At 36.4% G+C, this 25,861-nt stretch overlaps 1 protein-coding gene across 3 annotated transcripts in view; it reads right to left on the reverse strand.

Annotated features, from left to right (window-relative positions):
* ZNF277 (zinc finger protein 277) overlaps positions 1-25,861 on the reverse strand; it is a 110,450-nt gene that overhangs the window by 47,397 nt on the left and 37,192 nt on the right. The gene's annotated exons all lie outside the window — the stretch shown is intronic.

Here is a 25,861-nt window from a genome sequence, read left to right on the forward strand (position 1 = left end):
TGGTAATTTTTGATGTTGATTTATGTCTATCATTTGCTTGTTACACAATTATGTATCATAATTCAAGTTCTTATGAACAGAGATAAATGATCATTTACTAGACATAGAGGTAAACGTTTTTTCCTGTGTATATTATTCATTTTCCTAACATCATCTATATTATCTTTGAGAGTTGAGTCATGTAAGGTCTATAGCTTTGAACTCACGCCTCAAACCAGTGCCAGGTGTGTCAGGAGCCTTCTTCAGTGCTCCAGAGGGAAAGACTGGACCAGTCACCTTTAGCTGGAAATTTAGGAGTTAGTAACTAAGCAACTAGGATAAGACATTTAGCATCTGAGGAAGGGCAGGAAACCTTCATAAAGAAAGGCAGTTATTCCACAGAAAAGTGTTTGGAATTAGCCTACTATTCATTTTATTTCTTATTTTCATCATACTTTACCTTATTTCTAAAGGCCTTCTTAACTGCATAATTCACTGAATCAGTTAATGGTGCACTGCGGACCATGGCCTGAGAACTAGACAAGCATTCATTCACTCACTTAACAAAAATCAGCTGAGTATTTACTGAGTGCTGGTCTTTTCTGCTTAACGTTGCATGACATGATCCTTATCACCAAGGCTAAAGTGCTTGCAATTTGTTAGTACAAATAAACTGAAAGGATAAAGAGAGAGAGATGGAAAATGTACTGGGTCTATGGGAATGTGGGGACAGGAAAGTCCACTAAACTGGGGTGGGAAGGTGTCCCAAAGGACACATCCTCTAATACATCACTCATAATACTCTTCTCATACTGAAGTATGCTAAATTGAATTTTTATGTTAGTTCCGTAAAATTATTTTAATACCAGAAAAGGTGGTATTTGACATGACAACAGAGAGAATATTTAAAAACATACAAGCACTTTAGAAGCACTATTAACAAAAGTGATGTGCTACCAACAATTATATTTATTAAACTACATAATGGAAGCTAGGAGTTCTGGTCATCTACAATTCTTCAGTTGTAGGTTACATTCTGTAGGAACTTAAACTCTCATGGTAAAAATAAGACAGAAAGAGAAATAGATAATAAACTGATGAAAGGGTATTTTACATCCACTATAACTGGACAACAAAAGACAGCACATATTCTTAATAAAGGTACCATAATAAACATTACATACCATCTAGAAAATAACAGGTACTGTCTTACACTCTTCTCCCCAAATCTGAATGATATGTGTAAATTCATTTTGCCTAATTATAGAAAACAATGTATTAATCTTCACTAATAGCAAGAGCTAACATTACTAGGTGTCTGATATTTGGAAATTACCCCAGCAAAGGGCTTCAGGGCATTTTCTTTTTCTTTATTATTTTTTAAATATAGTTTATTGTCAAGTTGGTTTCCATATGACACCCAGTGCTCATCCCAGAAAGTGCCCTTCTCCAGGCCATCAGCCCCCTTCCCCTCTCCCCAACCCTCATCAGCCCTCAGTTTGTTCTCAGTATTCAAGAGTCTTTCACGGTTTGCCTCCCTCCCTCCCTCTCCCCAACTAGTTTTTCCCCTTATCCTCCCCCATGGTCCTCTGTTAAGTTTCTCCAGATCCACTTATAAGTGAAAACAGACGGTCTCTGTCTTTCTCTGCCTGACTTATTTTGCTCAGCATAACACCCTCAAGGTCCATCCATGTTGCTACAAATGGCCAGATTTCATTCTTTCTCATTGCCATGTAGTATTCCATTGTATAGATAAACCACATCTTCTTGATCCATTCATCAGTTGATGGACATTTAGGCTCTTTCCATGATTTGGCTATTGTTGAAAGTGCTGCTGTGAACAGTGGGGTACATGTAGGGTACATGTGCCCCTATGCATCAGCACTCCTGGATCCCTTGGGTAAATTCCTAGCAGTGCTATCGCTGGGTCACAGGGGAGTTCTATTGGTAATTTTTTGAGGAACCTCCACACCATTCTCCAGAGCAACTGCACCAGTTTACATTCCCGCCAATAGTGTAGGAGGGTGCCCATTTTCCCACATCCTCGCCAGCATCTATGGTCTCCTGATTTGTTCATTTTAGCCATTCTGAATGGTGTGAGGTGGTTTCTCAGTGTGGTTTCAGGGCATTTTCTCAATTAATTCTAGCTACCTTATTCAGTTAGTAGTATTATAACCCTCATCTTCCAGATCAGACTACTGAGACTTAGAAAAGTTAAATCAAGTGGCCTAAACACAGTAAGTTAAGCCTAAATTCAAACACCACATTATTCTGACTCTAGTTCCAAAAGGCATTTTCCCAAATCTGTGTTTTTCTTTAATGTATATTTTCAGTGCCTTTTTGAATCGACCTATATTTACAAGCCACACTGAACTGCTCTGCATTCTGCCAGTGTCCTGCTGTGTCCCTGATACTACCTCCACTAGCAACTCTTACACAAATCTCAGTAGCCCACATCCTCCAAAAACCACTGAGTACAGTTTATTTCTGTCATTGTATTCTTTCCTAATGTTTCACTACAAACTCTCTAATATTCTTCTGTGGTTCATTCCTCCTCCCTTTTGTATGTTCAATGCCTAGTTTCTCTTTCTTCAAATTATTTCTAAGAGAATGAAACTAAACGTTCATACATGGTAGAATGAAATTGCATGTGGTTACTGTAAAGGCATACAGGAACAAAATCGTTAAGTATGCAAATATCATGTATGAGGAACCTGTGGTTTAGGAGATACTAAGTCATATTTGGGAAACTGAGTTACTATGTTATTCAGAGAATAAACAAAAATTTTTAATTTTTTAACGTTTTATTTATTTCTGAGAGAGAGACAGCGTAAGTGGGGGAGGGTCAGACAGAGAGGGAGACACAGAACCCGAAACAGGCTCCAGGCTCTGAGCTGTCAGCACAGAACCCGACGCGGGGCTCAAACCCATGAACCATGAGATCATGACCTGAGCCAAAGTCGGCCGACCAACCGACTAAGCCACTCAGGCGCCCCCAGAGAATAAAAATTTTAATAGAACATTTTTGGACAAGATTTTAGTGTTCTGACTCCTTAATCATTTAGCATCATGCTCAAATTTATAACAGCATTGATCAAAAGAAGTAGTTTGTTTACCTACGTCTTTCTTTCCCCACTTCAGACTGTTAATCTCCAGAAGGCAAGAGGAGTCCTGGTCATCTCTAATTACCTGGCATGCACACTGTGTTACTGCACCATGAATGCCACCACTGTGGGTTCACTCTGTGCCAGGCACTGTTAAACCCTTTATATGTACATTATTAACCCAATTAACCTTTACAATAACCCTATGACAGAGATTCCATTTCTTTTCCTATTTTATAGTTGAAGAAACTAAGGCACTTAGAGGCCAAGTGACTTTCCCTAGACAGCTAGTAAATGGTGGTGCCGGGATCTGAATCCAAGCAATCTGGCTTAAGCATTAGCACTCTTACCCTACACATACACTGAGGAAGTTGGACCTTTCCCTGTATAGGAAGTAGAGCCACTCCTATGTTTACACTGATCTGGGGAGAGTGGGTTGGGAACACGCAAATCTCCAGATGGGGAATACAGCCAGTTGGGAGACTACTGCAGTGTCCAGATGGAGGCAGCAATGTTAGCGGTGTTTGGAGGGAACAGAGAGACGAGAGGATGCAGAGATTACAGTGACAGTTCCTGATTACTGGTTGGCCAGAGGGAATGAAGAAGACTGGGATGCCTTCTAAGATTCTGACAGGGGAGGCTGTAGGAATGAGGGGTACCAATCACCAATCTAGGAATGCATGTCTAGAAGCAGTTTTTGTGTTCTGTGAGAAGGACAGATAATGAGTTAAGCTTTAGATGAGCCCAGGTAATCTGCTCCAAAGTTAAATATTCCTGATATGGCTTTTGGACAAAGGCTGGAGTGACTGGAGTCTATGTGATGATTTGTGTTATTTTCTTTGCCAGCAACCTCCCACCCCCAGTCCTCCTGAGGGTTTGACTCACTCCATCTCTCCATGCCCAACAATAGCAAATATCTGTATTGTAATTAATTATTTACATGCATATCTGTGCCCCTAGGGTGGTATGGGAACACATCAAGGTCAAGGACTAAATCTAATTTTCATATACTGGTGTACACTATATAGTGCCTGAAAATAGATGGTATTTGATATGTGCTCGAAAAAATGAATAAGACCAGAGATACCTAAAACTAGAGTTATACCTTTAACCCAGCCTTTAGGTAAGCTCTATTTCAGGCAACACCTGTGGCTGTCTTTAGAACTTTCTCTGCTCCAGACTGAGAGCAGTCCAGAATAATGATAGCCAAATCTTTAGTACTGTGGGCTTTGGTATAATGAGCCCACTGGTAATAAATAATGATGTAAAAATTACATTAAATTCTAATAACAAGTATTACTGAGCATAATAAAAGTATGTTGGGTTTATTTAGGGATTTTAAGTTCCATTTTATTTTTCACACATGTTCTCCTGTAAACAGAAACAAGTTGCATTTGGAACACAAAGTAAGTGATACCATTCCAGCAGAGAATGTTTCCATGGCAAAGGCCTGAACTCAAGTATATATTTACTTTAGAGCAGTGGTTACCAAATCTGTTTGAGTTTCATCACCTGTAGGGCTTTTAAAAAGTAATGATTTCAAGATGTTATTATTAGACTGATGAAATGTAACTTTGACCAAGCAGTAATCCCTAAACTCAAGTCTGGGGATCGATGGTTCAAAGGATGATTCCATAGGGACTGTGGACATCCTGATCATACATTAGAATATGAGTATATTGAACCCATAGAAAAGTCTGTAAATTGGCAATAGGGCCTGGTGGCAAAGCTTACTTGATACTGTATTCTGTACTAAAGAGAGCCTCTCAAACTCTAAGCACTATGTCAGCAGAGACAGCTCAGTAAGAGTTGTCTAACAGATTATTTATCTCTAGCTGCCACAGTAAGAATCATAGCTATACCTTGCCATGTGGTAAAAAACCATAAATACAGAAATATAGAATTCTTTGCTACAGGGACCTTGAACTCAAAAAGGCAAAAGGAAATGAACTCTATCTAGCTCCTTTCAGCAAAGAGGCAAAGCATCTTGGAAATTCTGTTTTGGCCCCATATCTACTTCACACATTTGTTACAAATTAACAACAACAAATTATCTGCTCTAGTTCTCACTTTGAACAGCAACTCTGTTCAAATGAACTGTAAAAAATACCATCCCAAGAGAGCTGAATTTTTGAGGAGATCCTATGCTGATTGTGAACAAGTTTATTGACTCTGGCTAAGATCCCCAAAGTACCAAATTATTATTCTAAGATTGTGCTTCTCAAACTTTTAACGTGCTTCTAATTCACCTGGAGACTTTTTTAAAATATAGATCCTGATTCAGGGGTGGTGACCAGGGAAACATGCCAATCCAATCTCCTGCTGCTATGAGCATAACTGAAAGATAGTCTCAGGTGCTGTGCTCTGAAATCCTACTTGCACTAAAGCCAAGTTTTTCACAGGATGCTCTCAGTAAATGATTAGAGCCAGCAGAAATGGTAAGGCAGACTCATTCCTGTGAGACACAGAATTTCACTGACATAGGACCATGGCTGAAGGACTCCCATCAGCTTGCCAGAAATGTGCTAACGTGCTTACAACTGTGCTGCCGTCTGAGACTACTCCACTGCCCTTCCTTCCCTCTTTCCTTCACAGGGGTCAGATCTACAACGCTACCTCCTCCAGCACCCTCTCCCTTTGCCCTCCTCTGGAGTCTTCTCTCCAAAATTTCTTACATGTCAAATCCCATCTTGCTGTGTGCTTCTTGGAGGACATGAACTAACAAAGTAGGTCTAGGAAGTAAAAAGTCTTGAAATTCTGCACGTCTGAGTTCCCAGTGATGTCAGTCTGCTTATCCACAATCATACTTTGAGTAGTAAGGTTCTATCTAGGGAACAAACCAGTCATGAATTCATATTATATCTACATGCTAAAATGACAACCCTAGACTTTATAGTGTATCATTCCTGCCAAGTAGATAAAAGCTGCTGGTGCTTTGAAGGAAAAAGAATAAGTTTCTGAGTTTTCTGTCCTCCTTAAGTCAAACGAGAAAACAAAAGCCCATATCAACAAATAACTGATGAGACGTTTTTCAGCATTTCTTCGTGGGGAAGTGGAGAACACCTCTCACATCGTTCTCCCTTTAAGGAAGTACCCACACTTTGCCTACCACCATCACATCAGTGCTAAAACACTGAAAAAAATACAAAGTGGCAATTTGGTGATAAGCTCAACCCAGATCAAATAAGTTTAGTTGCGATTCTTATCACTCTGATAATCTAATTGATAAACATAAAGATTGGAATATGAAGATGGGCAGGGTTTTTGTAGTTTTAACTTGCTATAATCAAGCTCGTAATTTAAAAAAACCCACTTGCTTTACATTTGTTCTTTATTAGTATAATTTATTTGATGATAGCTTTGTTGGCTTATCACACAAGTCTGGATGGTATTTTCAGGTCTGTTCTCTAAGCTTTTGATTGGAACAATCATCATATATTTCCATAGGACTCCAATGCCTACTCAATGTCATTTACTGTATCTTAGTGTTATTCTGGAAGTAAAATGTAAGAAGGTTACTTTATTTCTAAGTTCTTGAGGGTACTTCTCACTTAAACTAAAAAAAAAGTGGCTTTCTGCTTCATAAACAAGTCTGTTCCCTAATTTCTGAGGGTGTACCCCCTAATAGACGCATTTGGAAAATGGAAAATATTGTATCTAGTCTTTTTAACTCAAACTATCTCTAAAGCTCAGAATAAGAATATAAGACCCCTATTTAAATAGCCCAAGGGCTAATAATTCATTATGTAAATTATTGAGGTCTAATATATATATTTTTTAATGTTTTATTTATTTCTGAGAGAGAGAGAGAGACAGCGTGAGCAGGGGAGGGTCAGAGAGAGAGGGAGTCACAGAATCCGAAGACAGGCTCCAGGCTCTGAGCTAGCTGTCAGCACAGAGCCCAATGCGGGGCTCGAACCCATGAACCGTGAGATCATGACCTGAGCTGAAGCCCGACGCTCAACCTACTGAGCCACCCAGGTGCCCCACATGAGGTATAATATTTTTAAAAGATTAATTTACTGTACAAGTATTAAGACTAGGGGAATATGGGAAAGGAGGCATGGACTTAAGTGAGCTTTGTTACACATTCTTAACAGCACTGAGACTATTGATGAAGGTGTGCTGAATTAGTACACTCAAATATAGCTGGCGGGTATGCCACAGCCTTTGATATGGAAACAGAGTTATAAACACATTCAACCCTTAAACCTAATAAGCCCTGTGCTTAGAAATTTAAGGAGCTAATTTAACACAAGCAAAAAGCTATAAAAATGTTATTACAACATCACCTATAAAGCAAAGTAATAGACACAATCTATGTGCCATGCAATGAAAAGCAGTTCTTTAAAATATGGCATATCTGTGCTGCGTATTATGCATGTGCTAAATGACAGTTATAAAGACAATGGAAAAATATTGCAAAACATGTTTGTTATTTATTCAAAAGAGCCTAATACACAATGAATTGCACACAATTCCTTACACACACACAAACATAAATATACATACACTCACATATAAGTACAAGGCTTGAAAGAAAACATACAAAAAGTAGAACTGTGGGAGATTTTTCTGTCACCCAATTTTCTCTAACACTGAAACATTTTTAAATAAAAACCATGTCTTCTGACAAGTTCCTCAACGTGACTGTGACAGATAAAATTAAGGGAAAGAAATAGTGCAAGTATAATTTTATTTGGCTACTTTCTAAGTCTTGACATTTTAAGATAAAAATTTTTGATTACATTTACCATTTAAAAAGTGAGTGCCTGCTATGCACAAAGTATATGCGAGACACTATCAAAACTACAAACATTATTAATATAAAATCCCTACCCTGAAGAAATTGTTAGTCTGGAGGAAAATAGGAGATGACTGAAAGCCAATTATAATACAGTCAACATATGCAAAGCTGACCATATAAATCAAGGGTTAAAGGATAGGGAAGGGAAAAAACTCAAATCAGGAGAAATGAAGGACAGACTTCACAGAGGATTCTTGACATGGTAAGTAATTCAGCAAGTATATAGAGATAGTTAAAAAATCAAAATAGTCCAATTAGTGCTAACGTCTAGGTAGGAGAAGTCAGCAAGGGTAGATGGATCACATGCTGGTGTGCCTTAATGCCAGCCCAAAGACTTGTACTTAAATTTGGAAGTGGTGAGCAGATTCAAAAAGTCTTTAATTAAGGAAGTAACATATTAGGTTATAAAACAAGTCTTGTAAAATAAAAATGCAACAAACTTACGGGATGCAGAAAAAAATAGGATTAATAGGGAAGCTTATAGTGGTAAACGCCTAAGTTAAAAAGAAGAAAGATCTCATAAACAACGTAACTGTGCATCTCAAGGAATTAGTCAAAGAAGAACTAAGCTCAACAGTAGCGTAAGGAAGGAAACAATAACGAAAGACAGAATGAAATAAATAAAAAAATAAACAAAATTAAGACTTGTTTTGAAGAAATAAACTAAATTGACACACCTTTTGCTAGACTACAAAAAAAAAGAGAAAAGACTTAAAATCAGGTATGAAAGAAGGGAAATTATACTCATACCACAGAAATACAAGGATCACAAGTAAGAACCATGAATAATAATATGCCGGCAAATAGGATAACTTAGAAGAAATGGGTAAATACCTAGGAACATACAACCTGTCAAATCTGAACCATGAAGAAACAGAAAATCTGAATAGACGTGTGGAGTGACTGAATCAGTAATTAAGAAAAAACCCTTCTAACAAAGAAAAGCTAGGGAAAGATAAGTTCACAGGAGAATTCTACCACACATTTAAAGAAAACGTAATGCTAACCCTTGTCCAAAACAGCAAGGAGGAGGGAATACTCCCAAACCCTACCAAAATCAAAGACATTACAAGAAAAATACAACATCCCCAATGAATATACATGCAAAAATCCTCAACAAAAAACTAGTCAAATTCAACAGCACATTAAAATGATTATACGCCACAATTAAGTGGGACTTATCCCTGGAAGGCAAAAATGGTTCAGTATATGAAAAATCAGTATGATACATCACATTAGCAGAATAAAAGATAAAAATCACAGAGTCATCTTAACAGATGCAGAAAAAGAATTTGACAAAATTCAACATCCTTTCATGATAAAAACACTGAACAAATTAGGAAAAGACAAACATTTCTCCAATATAAAGGAGACCATATGTGATAAGCTCAGTTAACAACATATACAACTGTGAAAAACTGAAAGCTTTACCTCTAAGATCAGGAACACGACAGGATGCTCACTTTTGCCACTTGGGTTTAATACTGGATGTTTTAACAAGAGTAATTATGCAAGAAAAAAAAAATAAAGGCATCCAAATCAGAGAAAAAGTAAAATCATCTGTTTGCAGATGTCACGATTTTATTTATAGGCTACCAGAGTTTACACACACACACACACACACACACACACTCTACACACTGCTTATAAATAATAAATAAATTCGGGCAAGTTGCAGGATACAGAATCTACAAGTAAAAATCAATTATGTTTCCTGAAGACAGAGACCTAGGCAAAATGTCAAGATGGAGGTATTCATCTCCAAAGAAAAAACAAGAAGAGGGCACAGCCAGAGATCTAAGCAGAATAGATGTAAGTAATATGCCTGAACCAGAATTTAAAACAATAATCATAAAGATACTAGCTGGGCTTGAGAATGGCATAGAAAACACCAAGGGGTCTCTTATCTCAGGATTAAAGACCTAAACGCTAGTGAGGCTAAAATAAAAAATGCTCTAACAGAGATGCAAAACCTACTGGATGTGATGACTACAAAAATGGAAGAATCAGAGGAATAAATAAGTGATATAGAGATAAAATTATGGAAAATAATGAAGCTGAAAAGAAAAGGGAAAGAAAAATATTGGATCACAAATGTGGACTTGGGGAACTCAGTGACTCCATAAAGCTTAACAGTATTCATATCACAGGAGTCCCAGAAGAAAGGAGAGAAAAGGGGGCAGAAGGTTTATTTCAGCAAATTATAGATGACAATTCCCTAATCTGGAGATGGAAATGAATACCCAAATCCAGGAGGGATGGAGAACTCCCACCACAACCAACAAAGCAGGCCAACACCAAGACATATTATAGTAAAATCTGCAAAATACAGAGATAAGGAAAGAATTCTGAAAGCAGCAAGGGAAAAGAAATCCCTAACCTACAACAGAAGACAAGTAAGTTTAGCAGCATATCTGTCCCCAGAAACTTGGCAGGCCGGAAGGGAGTGGCATGATATTCAACTTGCTAAATGGGAAAAATATGCAGCCAAAAATACTTAATCCAGCAAGGCTGTTATTCAAAATAGAAGGAGAGATGAAGAGGTTCCCAAACAAACAAAAACCAAAGGAGTTCATGACCATAAAACCAGCCTTGCAAAAAATATTAAAGGGTATTCACTGAGTAGAAAAGAAAGACTGAAAACAACAAAGACTAGCAAGGAATAGAGAAAATCTCCAGACACCAACTTTACAGGTAATTAAATTAAATTAATTAAATTCGTATCTATTAATAAGCACTCTGAATGTAAAGGGACTAAATGCTCCAATCAAAAGACACAAGGTATCAGAATGGATAAAAATACCCTAGACCCATGTATATGTTGCTTAGAAGAGACTCATTTTAGTCCTAAAGACATCTGAAAGTGAGGGAATGGAGAACCACTTATCATGCTAATGGACATCAAAAGAAAGCCAGAATAGCCATACTTAAATCAGACAAATTGTATTTTAAACCAAAGACTGTAATGAGAGATGAAGAAGGGCATCATAGCATAATAAAGAGGTCTAACCAACAAGAAGATCTAAGAATTGTAAATATTTATGCCCCCAACTTGAAGCCCCAAATATATAAGTCGATTAATAACAAACACAAATAAACTCATCAATAACAATACAATAACAGGAGGGGATTTTAGCACTCCACTTACAGCAACAGACAGATCATCTAAGCAGAAAATCAAACACAAACAATGGTTTTGAATGACGCACTGGACCAGATGGACTTAACAGATATAGTAAGAATATTTCATCCTACAGCAGGAGAATACACATTCTTTTCGAGTGCACATGGAACATTCTCCAGAATAGATCATATACTGGGTCACAAATCAGGCCTCAACAAGTACAAAAACACTGAGATCATACCATGCATATTTTCAGACCACAATACTATGAAACTTGAAGTCAACCACAAGAAAATATTTGGAAAGATCACCAATACAAGGAAGTTAAAGAACATCCTACTAAAGACTGGGTTAACCAGAAAATTAAAGAAGAAATAAATACATGGAAGCAAATGAAAAAGAAAACAGCACAGTCCAAAATCTTTGCTTTGCAAAGGTCAAGTATACAGTAGTACAGGTCTCAAATATACAGCCTAACCTTACACCTAAAGGAGCTAGAAAAGGAATGGTAAATGAAGGTTAAGGCCAGTAGAAGAAAAATAATAAACATTAGAACAGAAATAAATGCTATAGAACAACAACAACAGCAACCCAGTAAAACAGATCAATGCAACTAGGAGCTTGTTCTTTGAAAGAATAATAAAACTGATAACCCCTTAGCCAGATTATCAAACAGAAAAAAGAAAGGACTCAAATAAAATCAAGAATGAAAGAGGAGAGATCACAACCAATATCACAGAAATACAAAGAATTATAAGAGAATATTATGAAAAATTATTGTCAACAAATTGGGCAATCTGGAAGAGATAGATAAATTCCTAGAAATATATAAAATACCAAAACTGGGGCTCCTACGTGGCTCAGTTGGTTAAATGTCTGACTTTGGCTCAGGTCATATTTCCTGGTTTTTGGGTTTCAGCCCCGCATCGGGCTGTGTGCTGACAGCTCAGAGCCTGGAGCCTGCCTCAGATTCTGTGTCTCCCTCTCTCTCTGCCCCTCTCCTGCTTATGCTCTGTCTCTCTCTAAAATAACATTAAAAAATTAAAAAAAAATAAAACACCAAAATGTAAACAGGAAGAAACAGAAAATTTGAACAGACCCATAACTAGCAAAGAAATGGAATCAGTAATCAAAAATCTCCCAACAAATAAAAGTTCAGGGCCAAATGGCTTCCCAGGGTAATTCTACCAAACATCTGAAGGAGAGTTAATGCCTATTCTTCTCAAACTGCTTCAACAAACAGAAATGGAAGAAAAGCTTCCAAACTTACTCCATGAAGCTAGCATTACCTTGTTTACAACACCAGACAAAGACCCCACTAAAAGGGAGAATTATAGGTCAATATCCCTGATGAACATGGACACAACATTTCTCAACAAGATACTAGCAAACTGAATCTAATAATACATTAAAAGAATTATTCACCACAATCAAGTGGGATTTATTCCTGGGCTGCAAGGGTGGTTTGATATTTGCAAATCAATGTAATATACCCCTTTAATAAAAGAAAGGATAAGGACAATATGATCTCAATAGATGCAGAAACAGCATTTGACAAAGTATAGTACCCTTTCTTGGTAAAATCTGCCAACAAAGTAGGGATACAGGGAACATACCTCAACATCATAAAGGCTATATATGAAAGACCCACAGCTAGTATCACCCTCAGTGGGGAAAAAGAGAGGTTTTCTTCTATGCTCAGGAACAAGACAGGGATGTTTCCTCTCACCACTGTTGTTCACCATAATACTGGAAGTCCTAGACATGGTAATCAGACAACAGAAAGAAATAAAAGGCATCCAAACTGGCAAAGGACAAGTCAAACTTCCACTATTTTCAGGTGACATGACACTCTCTGTAGAAAACATCAAAAAGCCCACCAAAAAAGTGCTAGAACTTATACACGAATTCAGCAAAGTCGCAGGACACAAAATCAACATACAGAAATCTGCTGCATTTTATACACCAATAATGAAGCAGCAAAAAGAGAAATCAAGGAATTGATCCTATTGACAACTGAACCAAAACCCATACGATACCTAGGAATAAAGCTAACCAAAGAGGTAAAAGATCTGTATTCTGAAAACTATATAACACTTATCAAAGAAATTGAAGACACAAAGCAAAGGAAAAACATTCCATGCTCATGGATTGAAAAAATACTGTTAAAATGTCTGCACCCAAAGAATTCTACACATTTAATGCAATCCCTATCAAAATAACACCAGTATGTTTCACAGAGCCAGAACAAACAATCCTAAAATTTGTATGGAACCACAAAAGACCTCAAATAGCCAAAGCAATCTTGAAAAATAAAAGTGAAGCTGGAGGCATCACAATTCCAGACTTCAAGCTATATTACAAAGCTGTAGTCATCAAGACAGTATGGTAGTGGCAGAAAAACAGACACAAAGATCAACTGAACAGAATAGAAAAAAAACCGGAAATGGACCAACAACTATTTGGTCAATAATCTTCAACAAAGCAGAAAAGAATACCCAAAGGAACAAAGACAGTTTCTTCAATGGATAGTGTTGGGAAAACTGAACAGTAACATACAACAATAAAATGAACCTGGACCACTTTTTTACACCATACACACAATAAATTGAAAATGGATGAAAGGCCCTACAGGAAACCATCAAAATCCTACAGGAGTACACAGGCAGCAACTTCTTTGACCTCAGCTGGAGCAACTTCTTACTAGACATGTCACTGGAGGCAAGGGAAACAAAAGCAGAAATGAACTGCAGGGACTGCATCAAGATAGAAAGCTTCCGCACGGAAGGAAACAAAAACACAAAACTAAAGGGCAACCTATTGAACAGGAGAAGATATTTGCAAATAACATATATGATTTCAGGGTTAGTATCTGAAATCTATACAGAACTTGGCACACTCATAGTAAATAATGCAGTTAAGAAATGGGCAGAAGACATGAACAGACATTTTTTCCAATGAAGATATCCAGATGGGTCAGAGACACATGAAAAGATGCTCCCTCATCATTAGGGAAATACAAATCAAAACGATGGTGAGATACCACCTCAAGCCTGTCAGAATGGATGGCTAAAATAAACAACTCTGGAAACAAAAGATGTTGGTGAGGGTGTGGAGAAAGGGGAACCCTCTTGCAGCGTTGGTGGGAATGCAAATTCGTGCAGACATTATGAAAAACAGTATGGAGGGGGGCGCCTGGGTGGCTTAGTCGGTTGAGCGTCCGACTTTCGCTTAGGTCATGATCTCGCGGTTCGTGGGATCGAGCCCCGCGTCGGGCTCTGTGCTGACTGCCAGCTCAGAGCCTGGAGCCTGCTTCAGTCTGTGACTCCCTCTCTCTCTGACCCTCCCCTGCTCATGCTGTCTCTCTCTCTCTCCTAGAAATAAATAAAAAAAAGTTAAAAAAAAATTAAAAAAAAAAAAAAAGAAAAACAGTATGGAGGTTCCTCAAAAAGTTAAAAATAGAACTACTCCATGACCCACTATTGCACTACTAGGTATTTATCAAAAGGATAGAAAGATACAAATTCAAAGGGGTACATGTACCCCTATGTCTATAGCAGCATTATCAACAATAGCCAAATTATAGAAAGAGCCCAACTATCCATCAACTGATGAATGGATAAAGAAGATGTGGAGTACACACACACACTGGAATATTACTTAGCCATCAAAAAGAATGAAATCTTGCCATTTCCAATGACATGGATGGAGCTACAGTGTATTACGCTAAGTGAAATAAGTCAGAAAAAAACCAATACCATATGATTTCACTCATATGTGGAATTTAAGAAACAAAACAGGTGAACATAGGGGAAGGGAAGGAAAAATAACATAAAAACAGAGAGGGAGGCAAACCATAAGAGACTTAGAGATAGAGAACAAACAGGGTTGTTGGAGGATAGGTGGGTGGGGGATGGGTTAAACGGGTGATAAGCATTAAGGAGGGCACTTGTGATGAGCACTGAGTGTTACATATAAGTGATGAATCACTAAATTCTACTCCTGAAACAAAAAAAAAAAAATAAAAACTAAAACCTAAAAAGTAAAAGGCAAAATAAAAGTGACCTTTTAAACAAATTAAGTTAACCAACACCCTTCATGAATGTTGGCAATAGAGGAAGCACTTTTTAAAGGTCCTAATTTTTATAATTATTTTCTCCATTACAAAAATATTTCTTAAAAGAAAGTAAAAAAATTCAAAACTTACTTCCTCCAAGAAAATGACTTAAAAAAAGAAACTGCATGAGCAAGAGTTAAATTCAACAATTTTTTAGTTACTTTAGCAGTCTATTTTATAGAGGAACCTACTTTGAAGTGACCAAAGCAGTACCATTTTAGGTACATAATTTAATGAATAATAGTGACATTTACATAATGATCATTATTGTGGCTGAAAAATTAGCATTATGCTGGTTTAAATTATGTAAATTATAGATTATTTAGTTTGATCTTCCCAATTATGTAAACAAGGAGAAACAGACATTATTATACTATTTCAAATTCAGAGGCTGAAAAACAGAGAGAGGTTAGGACAAAGCTAATAGACTGGTGCCAGGATCAAAACTAATTATCTCCTGCTCTTGATCTAGGACTTGCCCACTACAGACTCCTAACATTCCTGCATGAGCTATATATTTCACTCCTGCTTGAGAACTGTAAATACTCACCAGGGCATTAAGCCTCCGTTTTAATGATTAAGTTACAGAGGCCAAGAACTGTTCTGTTCCTATGTCCTAATTCTACCAACTTTCAGTTGTGAAGAAAAGAGCCAATTGGCTATCTTCTCCTTGAATGCAAATGTCTTACACAGATTGGTCTAATGTCTTGCACAATCCACATCATATATAATAAATTTCCCTAAGGTATGAAATAACTGGCACACTTACTCATATTCTGAAATACACATTTCTGTTATATAGTACAGAGATTAGTGAGTAAAAAATAAAGTTAACTTATACTGTACTAGCTGAGAAGATATTAATGTGCATTGATAAACACTTCTCTTTTTACTGAAAACTTAATTCATATAATTAAAAACATAGGAAAAGAGATCACAGAAAGAAATAATGTTATTTACAATCTCATGGCTGGCCACATATTTGTAGCTTTTAAAATCTCCCCCAGGTAATCCTGATAGAGTGAAGACTGAAAATCAGAGCTCTAAGGCACACTGGTAAATGATTCATCATAGAATTTCAGCTACTGTAATTTTCAACCCTTTTACAACTTTATGAGTCTCTTCTTTAACTGCTAATATTTATGGAAGGGAGTATACCATATGCCTCTATTTTCCAAGTTGTAGTCCACAAAATTTGATACGTTTTTCTGCCCTCCTCCCCAAAGCCCACGGGCAAATAAAAATCCTGTTTTGTTAAAAAAAATCAGTTATGTTTCTGCACACTAATCATGAATCTTCTGGAAAGGAAATTAAGAAAACAGTTCCATTTAAAATAGCATCAAAAGGGGGCACCTGGGTGGCTTAGTCGGTTAAGCATTGGACTTTGGCTCAGGTCATGATCTCACCATCATTTGTGCGTTTGAGCCCTGTGTCAGGCTCTGTGCTGACAGCTCAGACCCTGGAGCCTACTTCAGATTCTGTGTCTCCCTCTCTCTCTCTGTCCCTCCCCCACTCACACTCTGTCTCTCTCTCAAAAATAAATCAACATTAAAAAAATAGGATCAAAAAGAGTAAAATATGTGGTGCATGGCTGGCTCAGCTATTAGAACATGTGATTCTCTTGCTATCTCTGTAGTACATTATAATAAAAGAAAATACAATTAGATTTTTAATAAAGAGATGGGGGAAATGGAAGAAATTTATATTGACAGCCTAGTTTTCTCAACACAGGAGGTGTCCAACCATACGGAAAGGCAAGAGCTTAAGGAAAAGTGGAAAAGATTCAGAACTACTATGGAAAAGGCAATGTAGAGACAACAAGATAAAAAAAAAAATGACAGTAGACTGCCATGAAGGCCCAGATGAGGTTAGCTAGCTTATGTTTCAGGAAAAGATTTGTGTTCTATGCCTAAAAGCAGCTGGTTTTTCTTATAGAAAGAACATTTCATGTGGCTCTATAAACACATACACATATGTACATAATATTAAGATTCTGAAGTAGAGTATTTTAGATACATCTAACCTCGTACTGTCCAAAAGAACTTTCTGAGATGAAGGAAATATTCTATATCTGCTCTAATATGGTAGCCATTAGTCACATGCTGCTATTCAGTATTAAAAATGTGGATAGTGAGACTGGGGAACTTAACTTTGTTTAATTTTAATTTAAACTAGTATAAGTGATTATTGACTATCGTATTAGAGAATATCTAATTAGTGCCAAAGTTCTTACTGTTGGGTCCATAAGCACTTAGGTGATTCAAAAACTCAGGTTTGTGGGGTTCAATGTGAAACTAGATTCAGAATTATATGCATGTGAACTTTTCTGGGAAGGTCTTTTGATTTAATAGATTCTTATTCTGGGGACTTCAAAAAAGCTTAAAAACCACATATCTTGTCAATATATTTCTATCATTTAGTCTAACATTTTTATTTATGATGTGTGTGTGAATAGTGTCCTTATGTTGGGATTTCAAGCAGTTAAATAGCTAACTAAACCACAATTCTGCAGCAGGATTTAAATGATCTCACTTTGCAGTGAGAGCAGAAGGAAAAAGCCTGAAGACAGAACAGGCATAATTATATAGGGTATAATATAGAAACTACAGACAAATCCCCCGGCAAAACTATTTTTTAAAACTGGTTATCACACTGCCTAAAATCTCCACCTTTAAAGTTAACCCTGTGGATTACTGTTTCTGGAAGTAAAATGTTACCTTTTACATAAATACAGGAATTTACTACCATCTGACAACAGTCATAATGGGAGTCTTTACTGATGGGGATATATATTCCAGAAAGTCTCTAATAGGACCAGATTACTACATCTTGTCTACAGTAAAGATTTGAGGAAAGGCAACATGCTTTTCACATAGAACCAGGATTAACACCTCTCTTGCTCCTCAAGGATTTCTTTTTACATTCTCATTCTATAAAGAAAAACTGTCTTTGGTGTTAAACTCCATAGCATATTCTATCACCTAATTATTTCTAATGAAGCAGGTCTGCTCAGTTTGTACACAACTATAATCAACAGCAAAGTCAGAAAAAGACTCGATGATAATATGTGGCAACCAGCCTAGTGTAATGCTAGAGCTGTTACCATGTCCAGTCTTTCTGGAAATACTCAGAAATTGCTTTCTCATACATCTCCAAAGCACTATCAAATCCCCCCAGGATGGGCTTGGAGGTTCATTATTTGTAGACCTACTTCTTTTTTCTAGAAAACTCTCAATCAGTTTAGAAGCTACTAAAAAATGGAGCTCAGGAGCAAACCACCTAGTAGACTAGAGGTTGTAGAAATAGTTTGATTTCTACTCATACTATGGCTAATGAGAGAACGCTGATTAAGCTCTTTTTCCTTATTATACTGTAAAAACACTGCAGAGAAATTTTGGCTGCTGCCTCCCTTCCACGCTGCATTTCTTATTTTCAAAACTACCTAATAGTGAATATGTGATAAGTTTTCCTCTCAGGCAACTCTGGTGAAAAACTGGGGAACGAAACAGTATACTGGTTTCATATCTTGGCTATAGGTTACATGTGCTTTTGGATTAAACATCATACCTTCTTACCTACTCCATATAGAGCAATTAGCAATGTCTACTTTAATAATGCAGTAGTAACAATGTTATTTATTGCTTGAAATGTTTCCAAATAGCAGCAGCTGTTTGAAATATTATAAATTCATGACATTTTAGGGGGAAATAATCCTAGGAAGATAAAGCAAATGGATAAAATAAAGCCTTCCTTGTTAATATGATAAATGATTAATTTGTAGACTTAAATCAGACAAGATTTCTACTGTTAAAAATATCTTTCAAATATACATGGTTAAGTATTCAGTTCTGAAATATTTTAACTAATGTTTATTGCTAATGGGAGATCTAGAATCCAAAAGGAGTTTGAACAGAGGATAAATGACTATACTTTGTTATATGATTTCTTTAAATATTTTTTCACACCCTCGACTACTTCTGTACATTATCAAAGATATTCTAGAATATTTAAATACAAAGCTCCTCCAAGTTCTTATTTGATAGGGATAGGACCAGGGATGCTGGGGTTCTAAGTGGAATTCAATGAAATATATAAATATATTTCATTCTAAGAAGTAATGGAAACAAACGGGAACTAAGTCCTCAATTTTATCCCCTTCCACTGGCAGAAGACAGTAGTCAGGGGTCAGATATTATGCATTTGGTAATATAAATCTGGAAATAAACAAAAAAAGCACTAAAATTCTGACCTCAGTTAATGGTAAATTTAACTGACAAGAATAACCTATTGCAAACAATGCTGGTGATCCTGACAGGAGGGCCAATGTAATAAAGACACTGTCAAACAAAGTCTTTTTGTCAGGAATGAGGAAAGAACAAATTGGTGAATGTTTGCTTGCTTATTTATTTATTTCAATGTTTATTTATTTATTTTGAGGGGGGCGAGAGAGAGAGACAGAGAGCAAGAGAGCACAAGAAGGGAAGGGGGAATAAAAGAGGGAGAGAAAGAAGGAATCCCAAGCAGGCTGTGCATCGTCAGCACAGAGCCTGAGGTCAGGCTTGATCCTGTAAAGTGGAGATCATGACTTGAGCCAAAATCAAGTATCCCTGGTGAATGCTCTTATGTACTGAGATCTTTGGGGGGTGGGGGGGGGAACATGGAAGGAAGTATAGACTCTGGACTCAGAAAGATTTGACTGGTGAGACACCTGGATGGCTCAGTCAGCTAAGCATCAGACTTTCGATTTTGGCTCAGGTCATGATCTCATGCTTTATGGGATTGAGCCCTTTGTGGGGTTCTGTGCTGACAACACGGAGCCTGCTTGGGGTTCTCTCTCTCTCTCTCTCTCTCTCTCTCTCCCTCTCTCTCTTTGCCCCTTCCCTGCTTGTGGTCTCTCTCTCAAAATAAATAAACATTAAAAAAGAAAAATCTGGCTGGATACTGGCCTAAATTATACCAATAATAACAACAAACTGTCTCTAAATAATTGGTGCCCAGTAGAAATTTCACAGTGTATCCAGAGAGGTTACGTTTAACCTACTTTAACTGATTTGATTTGACAGGCAATTACTTTGGAATTAGTATTCTAGTAAATATTTTAATGAAATGGGTTGGCAACTTGAAAACTGTAAATCACCTATCTGATATTTCTTATTAAGTATAATTAGTGTTTCTGATAGGACCATAAATTTCTGACTTGTAAGACTAATATAGCTATCTCTCTATTCACAAAATTAAATAGCTATGTCATCTTCTTATTTTAGTATTTGATGTCTTAATTCATTAAACAGTTTTTAATAAACTGTTTTTATGAAACAGGTTAAGAATGATAATCTTTTAGATACAGAAGAACACATTAATAAATATGGACTTTTCAAAAGTACCTACAACCATTGATTTAAACACTTATTTTAGAATGTTTGAATTCCTGTATATTTGTGATATATATTAGATATACTGAGATATGTTAGACATTAGACATAGATGAGATATAGTGTAAATATGTATTTACATATATATCTTGAAATATAAATGTACATCTATGTTAGATATCAACTAGTTCCTTGAAAAAAAAAGTGTTTTTTGTCTTTCCTTTAAATGGAAAATGTTCTGTTTTTTATTTATTTATTTTTTTTTGAGAGACAGAGAGAGAGTGAGCAGGGGAGGAGCAGAGAGAGAAGGAGATACAGAATCTGAAGACAGGCTCCAGGTTCTGAGCTAGCTGTCAGCACAGAGCTCAACGCGGGGCTCGAACCCACGAAGCGTGAGATCATGACCTGAGCCAAAGTCGGACGCTTAACCGACTGAGCCACCAGGCTCCCCAAAAATATTCTGTTTTACTGACAATTCTACAAATGCAATTCTATCTTTATGTCCCAAACATATAGAGTCAAGTGGTACTTTCAAATCAGTATCAATGTTGAATGAATTTTTCATGTGGAGAAAAGTCACTGAGTTTGTTTTCTGCTCTCTAGATAAACAATTTCGCTACCTTAAACAGGAAATACCACAACAGATTCTTAAATTGAGATAATATACTAATTCTTTTTTGATCTTTGGGTGAAATGTTAAAATTATCAATTGATAACTTAGTTTAACCTCTTTAGAAGAAATCTATTATTAATACAGCAGACCTTGGCCTTGATAGTATTTACTAGATTATTCAGCATTGGTTAAATCAGCCAAGATACTATCTGCTGGATTTTAACTGTTAAAATAGTAAAAGATGTCTTTATAACAGCCTTCTCAGAAATAAAGCAGCTCTGTAAAAGCAAGGTGTTAAAGGATTTGAATATGAAAAATTCATTGTATCATCCCATTTTAGATAAAACAAAACAAAACCAATCTGTATATCCAACATGGGGCTTGAGCCTACAACCCCGGGATCAAGAGTCTCATGTTCTAGTGACTGAGCCAGCCAGGCGCTCCTGTATCACCCCGCTTTAAAAACATGTCTTCTTAGAAAGTAATTCTCTCTTCCAGACCACTTTTAGGCAAAAGACTGTGCTAGACACTGAGGAGCAATGAAAAAAAAACAAGAGTGACCCTATCCTCAAAGAACCCACATCTTTTCCACTAGGGAGGCTGGTCATGCTCAAAGACACACCTCACACAACTTAGAAAGTCAGAAGCACTGGAGGTGAGAAAAGAACAAAGCGAGTAAGATACTGAAGCAGTGAATTCATTTATTCAGTTCCAACCACATGCCAGACACTTGGGTAGTTGTTTGGCCTTGCTTTGAGGGATTTTACAAATCCTTTTTCCACAAGTTACTTAGATTCTCCAGGATTTGTGCTGCTTTTATAAAGACATAGTTATGAGTAGTCATTCAAAACTTCTGCAAAACACTTTAGATTCAGTCATGTCTTCAGGACATTTAAAAAGATATAATTGCCATATGTCTAATGACAACCTCTCTTATATTTTCAGGGAAATTTAGTACGCACGAAATTTAGTATGGATAATGTCCACGATAAAACATAATCTACAAATATGTGACCACATCACAAAATCACTTGACTTCCAATACAAACCATGAGGGAATAAAATGATGCTGGACAATAAAACACACAATAGATTTTAGTCCTAGAATTTCAAATATAATAATAAATTTCCTGTTTTATGTCACAAGCATAAAGATTAATCCAAAAAGTGATGTAATAAATCATTTATCTCTAAAACAGGGTGGAAGTCAATTAACATAAATGATACATGTTGCAAATTACTCACGCAACAGCAAACTCTGAATTTTGTTGGCAGTTAATCTGACCAGCATGGCCTTCATTGGAATGTCCAAATGAAACATGAATATCTGTAGTTATTTTTATTTTCAGGCAGTGATTCTCAAGCCTGATAGTACATTATAAATCAACTAGAGAGCTTTTGAAACATGTTTTTACATGGAGATTCTAATGTAATTACTCTATGGTAACCAGGATATGTTTTATATGAAGCCACAAACTACTGTTCTAAGGAAAACCTGACATGATCAATTTTATGACTTTATTATTTAGTATAAGTATAAAAGGCTAGACATTTTAGGGAGGATGAGTAAAAAAATTCTGGTTTTGGGAAAAACATCTTTTAGATAGGTTTTAGAAGGCGTATTTTGTGATAATAAAAATTCTACATGGCAAGCTGACTAAAAAGAAAAAGGACATTATTTTTGAAATGTAATCAAATTAAAGCCTTTACTGATACAATATGTTTCTATAATGTGTATCGGCTTATATACATTTGATAAACTAAAAAATAATGTCAGCATAATATAGAAGTTGTGTTGTTTTTTTCTAGTAAAATAATGATTTGAGCCAATTAGGGGAAGCATTCTCATTTAAAGAAAGTCTAAGCAATATAGAAAAGATCTTTAACAAAAAGACTGAGAATTCTAGGAAGAAAGGGTTTCAAAACCTGCTACCTGTGGAGCACCTGGGTGCTCAGTCTACAGACCATACAACTCTTGATCTTGAGGTTATGAGTTCAAGCCCCAGATTAGGTGTAGAGATTAGTCTAAAAATATAAAATAAAATCTTTAAAAACAAGAAACAAAAAGCTGCTACCCTTTCCACTTTGTTTAGTTATTCAAGGAAACTGAGGACACAGATGAGGAAGGTGCAAAAACATCTCTTCCTGTATTTAAAAAACATCGGATTAACAAAGAGAGTCTCTTCAACAAATGATGCCAGAACGACTGAACATCCACATGTAGAAAATCAAATCGACACAAATCTTTCACACATTAATTCAAAATGTAGCATAGAGCTAACTGTAAAACAAGAAACTGTAAACCTCTTAAAAGATAACAGAGGAGAAAACTTTTATTACCTTGAGTATGGTGATGCCTTTTTAGGTACAACACCAAAGACATACTCCATGAAAGAAAGAAATGATAAGCTGAACTTTGTTAAAAGTAAAAACTTTAGCCCCACAAGACAATACCAACAAAATTAGAAGATAAGCCACAGACTGGGAGACAAGATTTACCAATGACATGGATCATTGGTAAATGATCCCAATGTGCGGCTTGATCTCACAAACTGTGAGATCATGACCTGTGCTGAAATCAAGACTCCGATGCTTAACTGACTGAGCCACTCAGGCGCCCCAAGACATGAAGGAATCTTAAATGCATATTACTAAGTGAAGAAAGCCAATTTGTTTTTTTCCTGCCTTTTTAAAGTTTTTATAAAGAAGCCACTCTAAAAAGGCTATATATAGTATTGACTCCAACTATATAATGTTCTGGAAAAGGCAAAAACAATGGAGATCATACAAAGGTAAGTTGTTAGTAGGAGTGGGGACAGATGATTAGGTAGATCACAGAAGATTTTTAGAGCACTGAAGATACTGTGTATGCTAATGAAGGATATATGTCGTTACACATTTGCTCAAACCCTTAGAATATACAACTCCAAGAATAAACCCTAAGGTAAACTCTGGACTTTAGATGACTATGGTGTGTTAATGTTGGTTAAAAAAAAAATGTACCATTCTGGTGAATGATGTTGGTAACGGGAGAGACTATTCATGTGTTGGGTTGGGGGTAATATGGGAAATCTCTGTACCTCTTTTTCAATTTTGTTGTAAACCTAAAACTGCTCCAAGAAAAATAAAGTTTTAATAAAAAAACACCTGACTGATAGAAGTCTACACAGACTCAGTCATTTAATTTTGATGAGACTGGTCTTTGTTAGGAACAAATGTCACATTTTGAAGGAGGCAGCATTTAAGGATGCAAAGAATCAACTGAACTTTGGTTTTGAATGTAAATCCAGTGGACATTTAGCTTTGCTACTCTTTTTATTAGGACTGCTCTGGTTACAAAGTTCTGCTGGTTTTGAGTGCTCTGTCTCCAACCCTATTTCCCCCATGAGATCTGTTATTTTTATTGTGTGATTTTGTAGAACACAGTTTTTCAGTAATGAATACCAGACAACGAGGCCAGAAGCACCTTGATTATTTGTATACAGCAAAGTATTTTTAGGGCAGGATACACGGGGACAGAGGAGGGCATCTACTGGCTAAGTTTGATAATACAGTTCAGCTTTTAGACTTTTATAAGCCCTGAATAAAAGAAGGTGGGGCTGGGGAATCAGGGTACTCTAAATACTGAAAAAGGGCTTCCAGGATAGTGTATCATAGGTTACCAGCTAACGAAGACCTAGAATCAAGCCCCCACTTTAAAGATAAGAAAACTATGACTTAAAAAAGCTTTTTCTACTTCATTTGCATCCCAGTAAAGCTTTACAAGTCTTCTTATATAGGCCAGTGCTCATTATGCCAAATGACTGCCTATTTTAACTGTTTTGGCATTACATTATAACCAAGTCAACAAGGAGGCTTTGTCTTTTCCCAATGCAGTTTCAGTTTTATTCTGAAACACAATGAGGAACTAGTGCCCTCCCCCCCTTTTTTAACCCAAGCTGCTTCATAACCAATTTTACTGGAATAGATCTATTCTCAAAATATTCAGATATAAAACTGCCATTTATAGAGAGATAAATATGAAACTGAGAAAGATAGTCTAGTATTACTCAACAGTCCCAGTCTGTAAGATCTGGGGTACTGATTCATAGAATCAAACACTGATATCAAAGAAATGCAGTCTTTAAGTAAAGAAACTCAAATAACTTACATTAAAACAAAATGCTTAAGTGACTGTGTCTCTGAAATTAAGTGGCAATCAATGAACCATAATCACGTTTACATAAATCACAAAAAACAGCTATATAGTAATTATCTTTAAAAAATTGACAGTAATTCAAAATAAGCGAGTCAAGGAAAGATTTTATATACTGATAAAACAAGAGCAACCCACCCAAAGCTTTGGTAGGTTTTACTCTGATGTAAAAGTACATGACTCCAGAAAATCTTCTGACTTTGGATTTGAACTCTGAATACACAAAAAGAACATTCAGAAACAATGATCTATAAACTATTCTTTGTAATTCTTGCATTATAAAATCATTCCAAATTCCTAGTGCTCACCAAATGATCTTATGCGGGATAAAGTTCTATAAAAAAAGAACAGAGAAGGGCAAAAATGCAACACACTGTAAATCCTTAAGGAACATATAAATTTACTTTTATGTCAAACTGCCATATGTACCTTTGATTTTCCAGAAACGGCACTCGAAACCACTCAGGCAGGGTCTTACATTGGGCCAGAGTTAATAAAAATGTTTAGCTTTCCCTATGAAAGGAGAAGTAAAGTTCCTACTGTGGGAGAC

This window comes from Crocuta crocuta, unplaced genomic scaffold (genome assembly GCF_008692635.1).
Source record: "Crocuta crocuta isolate KB4526 unplaced genomic scaffold, BGI_CrCroc_1.0 scaffold47, whole genome shotgun sequence".
NCBI classification, from domain to species: Eukaryota; Metazoa; Chordata; class Mammalia; order Carnivora; family Hyaenidae; genus Crocuta; species Crocuta crocuta.